This window comes from Pelobates fuscus, chromosome 3 (genome assembly GCF_036172605.1).
Source record: "Pelobates fuscus isolate aPelFus1 chromosome 3, aPelFus1.pri, whole genome shotgun sequence".
In the NCBI taxonomy this organism is placed as follows: Eukaryota; Metazoa; Chordata; class Amphibia; order Anura; family Pelobatidae; genus Pelobates; species Pelobates fuscus.
In genome coordinates, this window is record NC_086319.1 from 33646137 (window position 1) to 33661629 (window position 15493).

General features: G+C 42.0%; 1 protein-coding gene across 1 annotated transcript in view; it reads left to right on the forward strand.

The window, feature by feature from the left end:
* Positions 1–1919: 1919 nt before the first annotated feature.
* LOC134602220 (uncharacterized) overlaps positions 1920–15493 on the forward strand; it is an 81881-nt gene continuing 68307 nt past the window's right edge. Inside the window, exon 1 of the mRNA XM_063446882.1 lies at positions 1920–2058. The gene's annotated coding sequence lies outside the window, so the exon portion shown is untranslated. The remainder of the gene's footprint in view (positions 2059–15493) is intronic.

The following is a 15493-nucleotide window of genomic DNA, read 5'->3' on the forward strand; positions in this document are numbered from 1 at the left end:
GGCTCGAGCATATATACCGCCAGCCCGCATGACGTCACCAGGGGGCGGGGGCAGGCGGGCGGCGTTACCAATCCGACCAATCGGAGACAGGCACCGAATCGGCCATCTTGTGTTTGGGAAAGCTGCCCACACAACAGTCAGGGTGGAAAATAAAATGGGGGGCCATTCAAACAAAATGAACTTTAGATTCAGACATTTTTTTTTATTATTATTATTTTTTTTCCTGTTTCTTTTCCAGTTTTGCTATTTTGGCTTTACATTTTTAAATTCACCTTTTGAATGAATAACCCTAAACATGAATTACACATTTTAGGCTTGGAGCTCTACAAATAGATAAACATAGCAGGACAATGTTTCCAATGTTGGCATATATACTGTACCGGGAAAGTCACCTTGAATACTCTAATAGGGTTATTTACTAAAATGAGAATTCAAAGTGAATTAAAACATATCTGACTTTATCGAATTTTTGGAAATTTGACTATTTTGACCATAACATTGAAATTCCACTTGAATTCACCTTGAAGTCTCACTTTGATGAATAACTCTGTAAAATGCATACTTTTAGAACTACCCTGATAGGTAGAAAATACTTGGTAAATTTCCCAAATTCAGCTGTTTCCTAAAAATTGCAGTCTTCTCAGTTCTCTGCAATTTATACTTGTTGGATAAAGTCCATGGAGAGGCGTTTGTTCAGAGGTGTAGCAGGGCTCTGAGGCACCTGGGTGGGCACAGTCTTTTATTTGTGCCCCCAACCTCCTCCCCCATGAAAAATGTAGGTTTCCCTGGCGTCCAAAGCCCACCCACCACTTTCTGATCCATACAATTACTAGCAGACTGGAGGGGGATGCACTGGCTCACAAGCACTACCCTATTTACACATTCACTGAAACACACCTATTAACACACAAACACTGGAACACAGACACTGACCCATGCAAGCACACACAGACAAACAATCTGTCCATACACACTGACATACTGATGTGCGCATGCACACACGCACTGGCATGTGTTATGTGTTATTATGTGTTATTCCGCAGTGCTTTACAATATGTGAAATTTAACAATAAATTAGACCATTACAAAATGTTACAAAAACAATAGGTTGATGAGGACCATTCTCAAACGAGCTTACAGTCTAGAGGTGTATGTAGGTATAGCCCATCTTAAAGGAGGTGCAATATATAAATATTATGTATACAGTATACTGATAGGTACATTTTGGTGCTATTTGGTTCACAGATCAAATGAGAACTAACCAACAGAGAAAAAAAGAGGAACAGTAAAAATAAATCTACATTTAAATATATGACACAAAAAATCAGACAAATCACAGTTTGTTTGAAACAGAATCCACGAGGTGTATCAACTGGATATACTCCAAGAGAGCACGGTCACAAACTGATACATTTTCTATTTAAATGTTGTTGTAAAAGCTATGGGGAGAGGACAACGAACTCCTTTAAAATAGATTTTGTTTTTCTAACATAAAATAATACATGATTTTAAAAGGAACATCCTAATGAGGACCCTCTAAGCCCACACCCCCACACACTTCTGGATTGGATCACCCCCGTACTCTGATTTCTATACCCATGATCACACTTGAATATGATTTTCACATACTGCCACGGGGCACGTTCAAACCCTAGTGACAAAACAGAAATTATAAACATTCTCCCACCCAAAAATAATTTTCCACATCTTTAGTGAAAAATCTGTTAGTTCTTATGTATTATGACACTAATGTAACAGTACTTGATATAGTCCCATATGCTTTATTCTAAGCAGCTCTATGTGCGTATACTATTGATATTCTGTTTAATCTCTGGGTGGAGTAACATCTCTAAGGCAACTTGGTGCCAGGAGACAGCACTATGAGAACCAGGTATAATAAACAGTTCTAACATTCCTGTATTGTCAACCAATTATAAAGGATGGTGCATAACTGCATTAAAGCCACGTTTTGTTACTTTCTTATTAGGTTTAATTTAAATGTATACAACTGGAGAGAAACGACAGGTGATCCTACAGTTTCAAGAAGAAGCTCCTAAGGTAAAAGTATAGAATTGCAAACTAATTATTTTGTGTTTTTTAAAAAATATGGGGCGGGGAGCAAATGTACCTGTATATGCTGTTAACTTAAAAGTAATGCTGGGGGTTCTGGACTGATAACATAAGAAAATTCAGTTTCATATAGTGATTATTGGAGACTGTAGCTACAAAGTATATATACAGACTGTCAGGGTAATTTACAACATCTGATTATATCAGATTAAAAGGGTCAGTCACTTCCCAGGAATTAGCATCACTAAATAAAACATTAAACGTTACTTATAGTTTGTGTTAACCTTCTTTTCACGAGATGTTTCATTTTCTTTTATATTCAGCTGAGTTTGAAAAAGTTGTATGGATCTGGATGTATTTCATGTAAATAGAATTGTTACTGCTATCTGACTTACAAAGTAAAATATATCCCCCCCCCCCCCCCATATGTTAAACTACAGATCAGGTCTATACCCAGCTGTTTTTGATAGGTCAAAGAGGTCCAACTCTGAATGTAATGTCCAGGAGCTTGTATTGCTTGTGGGCTCTACAGGTGACCTTTAATATACAATTAGTCTTCAAACAGGCTGATCAGGAATTACAACATGTATGCTAAGATATAACAGCAGGACTTCTTGGTTTTAGTAAAAGCAAAAAGGTGATTGTCATAATGTCTTACACATTGCACAAAATCCAAGTTTCATCTTTCATCCAATCACATAACCCGGTCACAAATACATGAGCATTGATGTACTGTTGGTCCAAAATGGAGATTTATTTTACTTTAATTGCTTTATTTACTTTTACAGTTTTCTTGGTATAGAATAGAATGTCATCAATGGATACATTGTATATATGTATGTATGTATGTATGTATATATATATATATATACATATACAGTGGGACCTCAGTTTACAAATTTAATGCGTTCTCCGAGACGTTTCTTATTGCGAAAAATTTGTAAACCAAAACGCGGTTTCTCATACAAAAGCATTGAAAACCAATTAATCCGTATTGGAGGTGAGAAAAAAAGTCAATATGAGCTGACATGGAAACCAACCCACAATGCAGAACACACAATAAAAGGCATGCAAATGACGAATCTCAGATCCCTACCTTTCCACAGCTTCAGAAATGCACCAAAAAGTCCCAAAACAACTGCAAACAATTTCCAGAATGGCTCCAAAACTCGATGCAAAAGCCGCACCAACATCTCCACACGCGACGCCATGTGCTACCCACAGGCTCCAGCATGCAGGGGGCGGTGCTATAAACCTGAAACTTGCCTTGTATTGCTAAACAAATTTGTAAACCGAGGCATTATTTTCAATGGATTTTCATTTGTAAACCGAAAATTATGTTAACCGAGGCGTTTGTAAACCGAGGTCCCACTGTATATATATATATAAAACAAGTAATCAATACATTTACAGGTTTGTTTTCTAATGTAATGTAGTTTAATTGTACTTTCATAATTTTCCAGTATATTATTATATAGAAATGGCTGGAACAACATACAACTAAATTAAAACGTCACCCCCTTCACCTTTATAAAATGTGCAGTTCTGCTCACCTTTCAAATCAATTAAGCCAGAATTAGGATTTACTTATTGGTTGGTGCTACAAACCTAGCATATGATGACCCTGGTACATGGGGTTTACATAACAGACTCCAGTTATACACATTTAAAGCGGCACTGTCATGCCGAACTTACCTTTCCTCAATCTCTTCCTCTTCTCCCCCTCTCTCGGGATCTGTTATTCTTTTCTTCCTGTCTTCTTTAGTTTTCTTTAAAATCATAAGACAAAGTAGGGACTCTTTGCCTTATGGAGGATTCCTCCGCTTGACCAGCTCTGACCAGCGGAGGAGCAAAGTGTGCTTCATTTCCGCTGGTCAGAGCAATTTTCCCATGACCCCTAGCTTTCCTCCCTGTTCCCACAATGCTTACTGTCAGTATTGCCGAACGTGCTGTCACTTAGAAAGAACGCCGGCAAAACTGCCGAACTGCATCCTAACAGAATGAGCACTGTTTCTCCATTGGTGTTAGGATGCAATTTGGTACTTTGTTTGTATCGGAATTTCATTCTAATGAATGAAACTCCGATCCTATTCATTGCCGCGGCTGCATCTTGCAGCCGCTTAGTAGATAACTCCCAAATTCCCACGGTATCAGGGAGCTATCTACTAAAAGGCTGAAATACCTAAATTGGTCTTTCAGCCAAATTTACTAATACTAAGTAAAGATTACTTAGTATTAGTAAATAATATGCCCCTACTCGCTATATCGCGAGTAGGGGCATGTGTAGTAAGCAGTGAGCAGCCTATAGCTGCTCACTGTAAAAAACAAAAAAACCTAATAACCCCCCCCCTGCGCGGCTGGTGTCCTGCCCTCACCCCTGCGCGGTGGGTGGGGGCCCTAAATAAAGATGGGGGGGACCTACTGTCCTCCCCCCTGACCCCCACCCCTGTGCGGTGGGTGGGGGCCCTAATAAAACAATAAGGGGGGGGGGGACCTACTGTCCTCCCCCCTGGCCCCCACCCCTGAGCGGTGGGTGGGGGCCCTAATAAAACAATAAGGGGGGACCTACTGTCCTCCCCCCCTGGCCCCCACCCCTGTGCAGTGGGTGGGGGCCCTAATAAAACAATAAGGGGGGGGGAACCTACTGTCCTCCCCCCTGGCCCCCACCCCTGCGCGGTGAGTGGGGGCCCTAATAAAACAATAAGGGGGGGGACCTACTGTCCTCCCCCCTGGCCCCCACCCCTGAGCGGTGTGTGGGGGCCCTAAATAAATATAGGTTACTAGGGGTCCCAAGCCCCTAGTCACCCCCCCCCCACCCAAAACAAACTATCCCCTACCTACCCCCCTCACCCTAAAAATAGTGAGGGGGGAATAAAATAACTAACCTGTAAAAAAAATAATTAAACTTTCCATTTGACGTCTTCTTTTTTCTAAAATCTTCTTTCTTCAGCCCCCAAAAAGGCCAAATAAAAATCCATCATACCCGTTGAACTAAAAATAAAATAAAAAACCCGAGCGCAAAAAAAAACCTGACAAAAAAAAAGAAAAAACCCGAGCGCAAAAAAAATAATCCATCATCACCCATGGAGGGCTCCGCGCAGACTGAGCTCCGCAGGGCGGGGGAAGGCTTATAAAGCCTTGCCCCGCCCTGGAATTAGGCTAAGAACACTCTGATTGGTGGGTTTAAGCCAATCAGAGTGCTCTTTGTCATTTTACACAGCGTGGGAAAATTCCAAAGAACTTTCCCACGCTGTGTAAAATGACACAGAGCACTGTGATTGGATGGCTTTCAAGCCATCCAATCACAGTGCTCTGTGTCATTTTACAAGCGTGGGGAAATTCTTTGGAATTTTCCCACGCTGTGTAAAATGACACAGAGCACTGTGATTGGCTGGCTTGAAATCCATCCAATCACAGTGCTCTGTGTCATGTTACACAGCGTGGGTGTCAGGATCGGGACAGGGATCCAACACGCAGAGTACAAACAGGTACAGGGTACGTATACGGACCTTAGAATGGCCGGACTAACGTAAGTAGTAAGTAAAGAATGGTCTAGAGACAAGCCGAGGTCGAGGGAACGAGAGAGCAGGTAAGCGAGAGACAAGCCGAGTCAAAGGGTAATAGAGGTAAACGAGGTAGAACAGACAAGCCGGGTCAAAACCAAAGAAACTAACAGAATACAAGAGCACTGAGTGACTAGACAAGCTAGAACCACGACAGGGCAATGAACAAATGTAGAAAGCCCTATTATATACCCTGGTTCCAAACAGGTAATCATGCCCCCGACGAATCCTCATTCGTGCTTGGGGCTTGATTGACAGATCGGGTTGGGTTGTCGTCATGACGTCGGCTACTGAACGCCGCGTCATAAAAGGAAGTGGATCCCTCGCGGCCGGCGTGTAAATGACCGAGGGAACCGCGAGGAACGAGTGATTCAACCCTTTTGCGAGGAAGAACGTCCAAGTGTCTCACCTCCACAGAGGTAGAGACAACAGGTACCCTGACAGTACCCCCCCCCCCCTCAGAAACGCCCACCGGGCGGAAGGAACCGGGACGAGATGGAAAACGGGAGTGAAAAGCCCTGCAGAGGCGAGGCGCATGCACATCCTCCTGAGGTATCCAAGACCTCTCCTCAGGACCATATCCCTTCCAATCAACCAGATATTGTAACTTCCCCCGGGAGATACGAGAATCGATGATGGAATTGATTTCATACTCCTCTTGTCCCTCAACCTGAACAGAGCGAGGAGAGGATGCAGTGGAGGAAAACTTGTTACATATTAGGGGTTTTAACAAGGAAACATGAAAGGAGTTAGGAATGCGTAAGGCAGATGGAAGAGCCAGACGATACGCAACTGGGTTAATTCGAGTCAGGACCTTGTAAGGTCCAATGTAACGAGGAGCGAATTTCATAGAAGGAACCTTCAAGCGAATGTTTTTGGTACTCAACCATACCCTGTCCCCTGGAACAAAGACTGGAGCCGCCCTTCTATGTTTATCAGCGTGTTTCTTGAACAACATGGAATTATGCAGAAGAATTTGTCGAGTCTGATCCCACAACTTCCTCAAATTGGCAACATGAACATCAACCGACGGTACTCCTTGGGAAGGAGAAACCGAGGGAAGAATGGAGGGATGAAAGCCATAATTCATGAAAAAGGGGCTAGAACGAGTAGAATCACAAACGAGATTGTTGTGTGCGAACTCTGCCCAAGGAATCAGACCAACCCAATCGTCCTGGTGTTCGGAAACGAAACAACGCAAATATTGTTCGATCTTTTGATTAGTGCGTTCAGCAGCTCCGTTAGACTGGGGATGATAGGCAGAAGAGAAATTCAATTTGATACCCATTTGAGAGCAGAATGACTTCCAAAAACGGGAAACAAATTGGGAACCTCTATCAGAAACAATTTCGGAAGGTATCCCATGTAAACGAAATATCTCTTTAGCGAATATCTCAGCCAATTCAGGAGAAGATGGAAGTTTAGGTAAGGGCACGAAATGAGCCATCTTAGTAAACCTGTCAACCACCGTGAGAATCACAGTCTGTTTTTTAGAAACAGGTAAATCGACAATGAAGTCCATAGCCAAACAGGTCCATGGTTTCTCGGGAATTTCCAAGGGATGCAAAAGCCCACATGGAAGCGTCTGAGGTCGTTTAGTCTTCATACAGACCTCACATGCTTCGACGAAATCCCTAATATCTTTACGTAAGGAGGGCCACCAGAAATCTTTGGCTATTAAGGAGCATGTCTTACGAATGCCAGGATGCCCAGCCACCTTACTATTGTGAAAGCATTGTAGCAATTCTAGTTGGAGTTCAGCAGGAACAAAATACCGTGACTCAGGACTCTGTCTAGGAGCCAGATGTTGTAGCTTCATAATCTCGGCAAGCAACGGAGAATGAATCCTGAGGCTAGTGTTGGAGATAATATTGCACTTGGGAACTATAGAAGACAAAACCGTCTCAGATATAGTAGAAGGTTCATGTTGGCGAGACAAAGCATCGGCCTTAGAGTTCTTAGAACCAGGTCTATAAGTGAGTACGTAATTGAAATGGGTGAGGAACAAGGACCAACGAGCTTGTCTGGCGGATAAGCGCTTGGCCTCCCCAATATAAGACAAGTTCTTGTGATCCGTCAGAATAGTAACAGGATGCAAGGTCCCCTCCAATAAATGTCTCCACTCCTTTAAAGCCATGATAACAGCTAGTAGTTCCCTGTCACCAATATCATATCTGCTTTCAGTCCCAGATAGTTTCTTGGAAAAAAAAACACATGGATGTAATGGTTTATCCACGCCTAACCTTTGAGACAAGATGGCACCTATACCTGTCTCTGAGGCGTCTACCTCGAGTAGGAAAGGTAAAGTTGTATCGGGGTGAACTAAAATTGGTGCAGAAGCAAAAAGTTCCTTAAGTGTCTTGAAGGCAACGAGAGCTTCAGTAGACCAAGTCTTAGTGTCAGCCCCCTGTCTGGTCATATTGGTAATAGGAGCAATAATGGAAGAGTATCCTTTAATGAAGCGCCTATAATAATTGGAGAATCCAATAAACCTCTGAATGGCCTTGAGACCCCTGGGTAATGGCCAATCCAAAATAGACTGGAGTTTATCCGGATCCATTTTAAAGCCTTCCCCAGAAATCACGTAACCAAGAAAGTTTATCTGAGATTGGTCAAAACTACATTTCTCCAATTTGCAGTACAACCCATGTTGTAGGAGTTTGCGCAATACCCTTCTGACTTGTCTGTGGTGGGTCTCAATTTCTCTAGAGTGTATTAGTATATCATCCAAATATACAATAACACAATCCTGTTGAAATTCCCTAAGAACTTCATTGATCAGATCCTGAAATACTGCCGGTGCATTACAGAGCCCAAAAGGCATTACCGTGTACTCATAGTGCCCATATCGAGTATTGAACGCTGTTTTCCACTCGTCTCCCTGCTGAATTTTCACCAAGTTATACGCCCCTCTGAGATCTAACTTGGTGAAAATCTTGGAACCCTTTAAACGATCAAAGAGCTCAGTAATCAAAGGGATTGGGTATGCATTTCTGATAGTTATTTTATTCAAACCTCGGTAATCAATGCAAGGCCTTAACGTGCCATCCTTCTTATTCACAAAAAAAAAAAACGGCCCCGGCAGGCGAGGATGATCTCCTAATGAATCCCTTGTCTAGATTCTCACGGATATACTCCTCTAAGACTAAGTTCTCCTTAGTGGATAAAGGATATACATTGCCCCTCGGAGGCATAGTACCAGGTAGGAGATTAATCTTGCAATCAAAGGACCTGTGTGGAGGTAAAGTATCAGCATTCTTCTTGTCAAAGACTGCCTTTAGATCTATATACCGAGATGGTATTTGTAAGTCTGTAGACTGGGTGGAGTTAACCGGTGTATTACCTACGCAAAGTGGTGAGACTTTCTGTAAACACCTGTCCTGGCAACCCTGACCCCATGAAGTTATCTCCCCTAGCTCCGGAGTCTATCAATGCCATAGTCTTTATTACTCCCTTCTCCCATGCTAAAGAAACAGGTAGTAAAAGCCTGTGATCTTTATAGTTGTGTATAGAGGACAAAATAGAAACACCCAAGGCCTGTCCTCTAGAGAAACTTAGGTGCGAGCGTTTCTCGGACGATTAGGACAATTTAGGCGAAGATGCCCTCTTACTCCACAATACATACACAACCCCTCCTTTCTCCTGTACTGTCTCTCTTCTTCTGAGAGGCGAGTATTGCCTATCTGCATAGGTTCAGAAAAAACTGGGATAGTGGTTTGAGGACTTTGAAATAAAGGAGCTAGTTTAAAGGAAGGTCTACGAATATTATCTCGAGTGTTCTGTCTCTCTCTTAAACGTTCGTCAATACGAGAAATAAAAGAAATTAAATCCTCCAAATTTTCAGGAAGCTCTCTAGTAGCCACCTCGTCTAGAATTACATCAGATAATCCGTTTACAAATACGTCTATATAGGCCTGTTCATTCCACTTAACTTCTGCCGCCAAAGACCTGAACTCTAGTGCATAATCCACAAGGGTTTGGTTATCTTGTCTAAGGCGCAATAGTAATCTAGCTGCATTGACCTTTCTACCTGGAGGGTCAAAAGTTCTTCTAAAAGCAGCGACAAAGGCATTATAATTATAGACTAACGGGTTATCATTCTCCCACAGAGGATTGGCCCATCTCAGAGCCTTATCAATGAGGAGTGTGATAATGAATCCAACCTTTGCCCTATCTGTAGGGTAAGAGCGAGGTTGTAATTCAAAATGAATACCAATTTGGTTTAAGAAACCACGGCACTTCTCCGGAGAACCACCATAACGTACAGGAGGTGTAATACGGGAAGAAGCACCTACAATGGCTACTTCTAGACCTGAACTTACAGAGGAGATGGACGTGGCTCGCATCTCTTCCGGTGGATTACTAGATCGAGATAATAAAGCTTGCAGCGCTAGAGCCATCTGGTCCATTCTGTGATCCATGGCATCAAATCTAGAATCGGAAGGACCAACCTGAGTGTTTGTACCTGCAGGATCCATTGGCCATGTCGTAATGTCAGGATCGGGACAGGGATCCAACACGCAGAGTACAAACAGGTACAGGGTACGTATACCGGACCTTAGAATGGCCGGACTAACGTAAGTAGTAAGTAAAGAATGGTCTAGAGACAAGCCGAGGTCGAGGGAACGAGAGAGCAGGTAAGCGAGAGACAAGCCGAGTCAAAGGGTAATAGAGGTAAACGAGGTAGAACAGACAAGCCGGGTCAAAACCAAAGAAACTAACAGAATACAAGAGCACTGAGTGACTAGACAAGCTAGAACCACGACAGGGCAATGAACAAATGTAGAAAGCCCTATTATATACCCTGGTTCCAAACAGGTAATCACGCCCCCGACGAATCCTCATTCGTGCTTGGGGCTTGATTGACAGATCGGGTTGGGTTGTCGTCATGACGTCGTCTACTGAACGCCGAGTCATAAAAGGAAGTGGATCCCTCGCGGCCGGCGTGTAAATGACCGAGGGAACCGCGAGGAACGAGTGATTCAACCCTTTTGCGAGGAAGAACGTCCAAGTGTCTCACCTCCACAGAGGTAGAGACAACAGGTACCCTGACAGTGGGAAAGTTATTTGGAATTTTCCCACGCTGTGTAAAATGACACAGAGCACTGTGATTGGATGGCTTGAAATCCATCCAATCACAGTGCTCTGTGTCATTTTACACAGCGTGGGAAAATTCCAAAGAACTTTCCCACGCTGTGTAACATGACACAGAGCACTGTGATTGGATGGATTTCAAGCCATCCAATCACAGTGCTCTGTGTCATTTTACAAGCGTGGGAAAATTCCAAAGAACTTTCCCACGCTTGTAAAATGACACGCTTGAAATCCATCCAATCACAGTGCTCTCTGTCATTTTACACAGCGTAGGAAAATTCCAAAGAACTTTCCCACGCTGTGTAAAATGACACAGAGCACTGTGATTGGATGGAGTTCAAGCCATCCAATCACAGTGCTCTGTGTCATTTTACAAGCGTGGGAAAATTCCAAAGAACTTTCCCACGCTTGTAAAATGACACAGAGCACTGTGATTGGATGGCTTGAAATCCATCCAATCACAGTGCTCTGTGTCATTTTGCAGCCAGGTCCCTCTACTTTTAACCCTGCAACTCATTTTTCACTGAGGGTTAATCCAGCCGCTAGTGGCTGTCTCATTTACAGCTGCTAGAGGCGCTTCCGCGCTTCTCACTGTGAAAATCACAGTGAGAAGACGCTGGACATCCATAGGAAAGCATTGAGAAATGTTTAGGGGGACCAAATGACCCTATAGTGCCAGGAAAACAAGTTTGTTTTCCTGGCACTATAGTGGTCCTTTAAGTGGGAACCTCTGTAAAGGGGGACTTTTCAAGCAGTAATTAACAGCAGAAAGTGGGAGAACTTGACCTGTTAATTATTTAACGCAATAAGCTGCAAGTCGCTTTGTTGCTGATGACGTTTAGATTTTCCCCTAAAGTACCCTGCATGCATATTAGGGACCTTTGGTACTATCTGAGTTGGAAAGTACCAAGAAATAAAAATGCAAGCACGTATAGATACACTACAATTTAAAGGTGAGGCCTGTCGCTATGTAAGAGACCTTCTAATTGCAATATAACATTCATTTGATTATCCTCTACATTGAAAAAAAATTAAACATGAAAGTGATGTATATAAATCCCATAGACATGTATAGTTTTGTTTTATACAGTATGTTTTGCATTTTGTTGCATATAAACCTTTTATGGTTGTCACTGAAGTAGTAAGCGATAAGACAATCTCTGATTGGAGATAAGTTCTATCTATCTCTTCACTACCGCTTATCTCTGAGCTGCATATCTACTTTACACCCAGATATAATATTGCACTCACCAATGTTAATTTTGGCAGCAATTTTCAATTTATTTTTAGTCATAAACTTTTGACTGAAAAGACATTTATTTTTATTTTTTCAAATGTTTTTTTATTTTATTATTAATCAAGATAGTACAACAGGATATAACATTTCATAAGACTAGCATGTTCCAATATTTTAACGATCACAATAGTTCAAGCAGTATATCAAGGCATATTATCGTGCTAATATTTATAACACAGAAACATATGTAAGTTTATATCTTGGGGACATATAGGAAATTATTTAATTTTTTTTTATATATATATATATATACAAATACAATCTGAGCAATTGAGATAGAGCTGGAGTGATGTGAAGAATCTGTGATGAATTACAGATAATGTAGAGTAACTCACAGATAATATCTTGTAGCAGGCACATAAAGGTTTCTTTATAGGGTATGAACCTTCTGTGGTAATTTCAATCCATAAACCATATGGAAAATGGAAGGAGATAAGCAAACATAGTGTATTCCTTTAAAAATTAAATAGCTTTATTTTCAAAATGCACTTACAACGTGGATTCTTTAAGCTTGCATATGATAGGATGTGTGTCCAGACTCAGGGTATGGCGAAACTTGATCCTCTGAGTTCGGTAACTATATAGCAGCTTCTTGGTCCACAAAACAGATAATAAAAATGAATAACAGAAAAAATACAATCAAATGAATAAATAAAAAGTCACTATGTCCTTCTCTCCTGGCCCTATGCATTTGGTCCTTCAAACGGACTTCCTCAGGGAAATCCGATCATGAATGCTGCTATGATGTGAATTACTTCCGTGTTTGTTGATTGCCGGCTTCTCTTCATGTTCCGATGTATTGGGCAGACTAGATGGGCCGAATGGTTCTTATCTGCCGTCACATTCTATGTTTCTATGTTTCTATTCTATGGGAAAGGGCAGAGGGATATGTGGAATAAAAAACATCTAATGATATAAAAATATAACAAAATATATTAAAAAAATACAAATATAAAAAATATATACCACATATAAAAGGATGTTCTAAAAAGAGGGTATTATAGGAAACAAACCATGTCAAAATCCACGTTGAGTCCAAAAGGGCTTAAAGTTTTCAACGTGAATATCCAATACCCTTCCCTCTGTCTTAATCTCACAGTTGCGTCCCCTCCTCTCTCATCTAAAGTGACCGTTCTAAGCCAGTGCACAAATTCTTTTTTAAATTAAAAGCAGGGCATGCATTACAGTGGACAGGTACAGAATGTGTTGTGATTTTCTTTCTAATATTGTTACAATGTTCTAAAAACCTTGTTTTTAAGGGTCTGGTTGTCCTCCCCACATATTGCATACCACATCCGCATGTTAATAGGTATATAGCAAAATCTGTTTTGCAATTAATATAATCATTTATTTCGAAGCATTTACCCGTTTGTTTACTTTTAAAACTTTTTGGGGGTAAAAATTGACACCCTTTACACTTGCCACATTTATAAAAACCCTTTTAAAATCGTTTTTTCTTTTTCACTACGTCTAAACGTACTCGGAGCTAATATGTTCTTAAAATTTCTACTTTTCTTAAAAATAATTTTGGGGGCTGGAGGTATTATATCCTGTAAAAAATTGTCCATTAATAAAAGTGGCCAGTGTCTTTTAATAATTTCTGTATTTTAAAAGCTTGTGCGTTATATTGGGTTATAAAAGAAAAGCCAAGTTCTTCCTTTTGGTTAGTATGGTTATTTTTTGTTTTGAGAAATTCATTCCTCTTTTTCTTCTTAATCAAATCTATTTCTTTATCTAGAAAGGATGAAGAATATCCTTTCTCTATAAATAATGTTTTGGGCCGGCCCTGACACCCCCTCATTCCAGAAAAATATTTCATTATCAAATGTATGCACACAGCTCAGCCACTGACAGAACAGAATTATCTGAACAGCAAAGCAGCCTGCATTAGAAGAAGTGGACACCAAGTGAGACATATAATAAGGACATCATTAGCTGTTTGTGGTTTCTCCAACTGTCTGCAGTCAGGCTGTGAATTAAAAGCAGCTCACTCACTGATGCTGGGACTAAGATGTGTTCGTACATTTGATAAGGAAGTCTTTCTGGCAGGGGTCAAGTCCTGGGGGGAAAAGTGTGGGAACTCACCCGAGATCCCTCCCCCCCCAAAGATACACTTGTATGGATAGACGCGCGCACGCACACACACATACTGATGACATTCATGCGCACACACTCTGACAGGCTCACACACAAATACACTCACAGACAAATACACACACACTCACAGACACACAGACAAACACACTCACAGAAAACCACTCACAGACAAAGATACATACACTCACAGACAAAGACACATACACACACTCACAGACACACACATACACTTCCAGACACTCACAGACAAACACTTCCAGACACACACACTTCCAGACACACACACGCACAGACAAACACACTAACAGCCACACACACACATAAGCTCACACTCACAGACACACACACTCCCAGAGAAAGATACATACACTCACAGACAAAGACACATACTCACACTTGCATACACTAACAGACAAACACACACACTTCAAAAACACACACTCACAGACAAACACACTAACAGCCACACACACACACACACTCCCAGACACACACTCACAAACAAAGATACATACACTCACAGACAAAGACATACACACACAAACACACACACTTCCAGACACACACACACTCACAGACAAACAAACACACTAACAGACACACACACATAAACTCACACTCCCAGACACACACACACAAACACTCCCAGACACACACACACACACATACACTCCCAAACATACATTTTTACAAAATGCTTAAATGTCCACCCAGCCTCCCTACCTGGAGAGCTGGCGTGGACTTGTCCCTGGGGTCCAGTGGGGCTAAAGCCCGGCGGGCGGCTGTGGTGGCTGATACACGCGGCGAGGCAGCTGCTGGTCTGTCTCATCTGCTCCCTTGCGGGCTGGGACATCATATTCCGGCTTCTGTAGACAGCGCGCGAGGGAGCAGAGGAGACAGACCAGCAGCTGCCTCGCCGCGTGTATCAGCCACCACAGCCGCCCGCCGGGCTTTAGCCCCACTGGACCCCATAACAGGGGGAACACGGGGGTTTCTGTAGGAGCAACGGGAACGGCGTTCCCGCTGTAAAAAAAAGTGCAGGAACGCCGTTCCCACGCGTTCCTGCAGGACTCGAGCCCTGCACACACTCATTCATTGACAGAGAGACACACACAAACACACTGACAGACACACACTAATAGTCACACACACACTAAATGACAAACAGACTCTCATTGATTTGACAGACACTTACAAACATACACTAACAGAAGCACATACACGCAAACATGCACTAACAGAAGCACATACACACACACGTGCATACACTAACAGAAGCACATACACTCATACGCACACACACATGCATACACTAACAGAAGCACATACACTCATACACACACACGTACATACGCTAACAGACGTAAATACA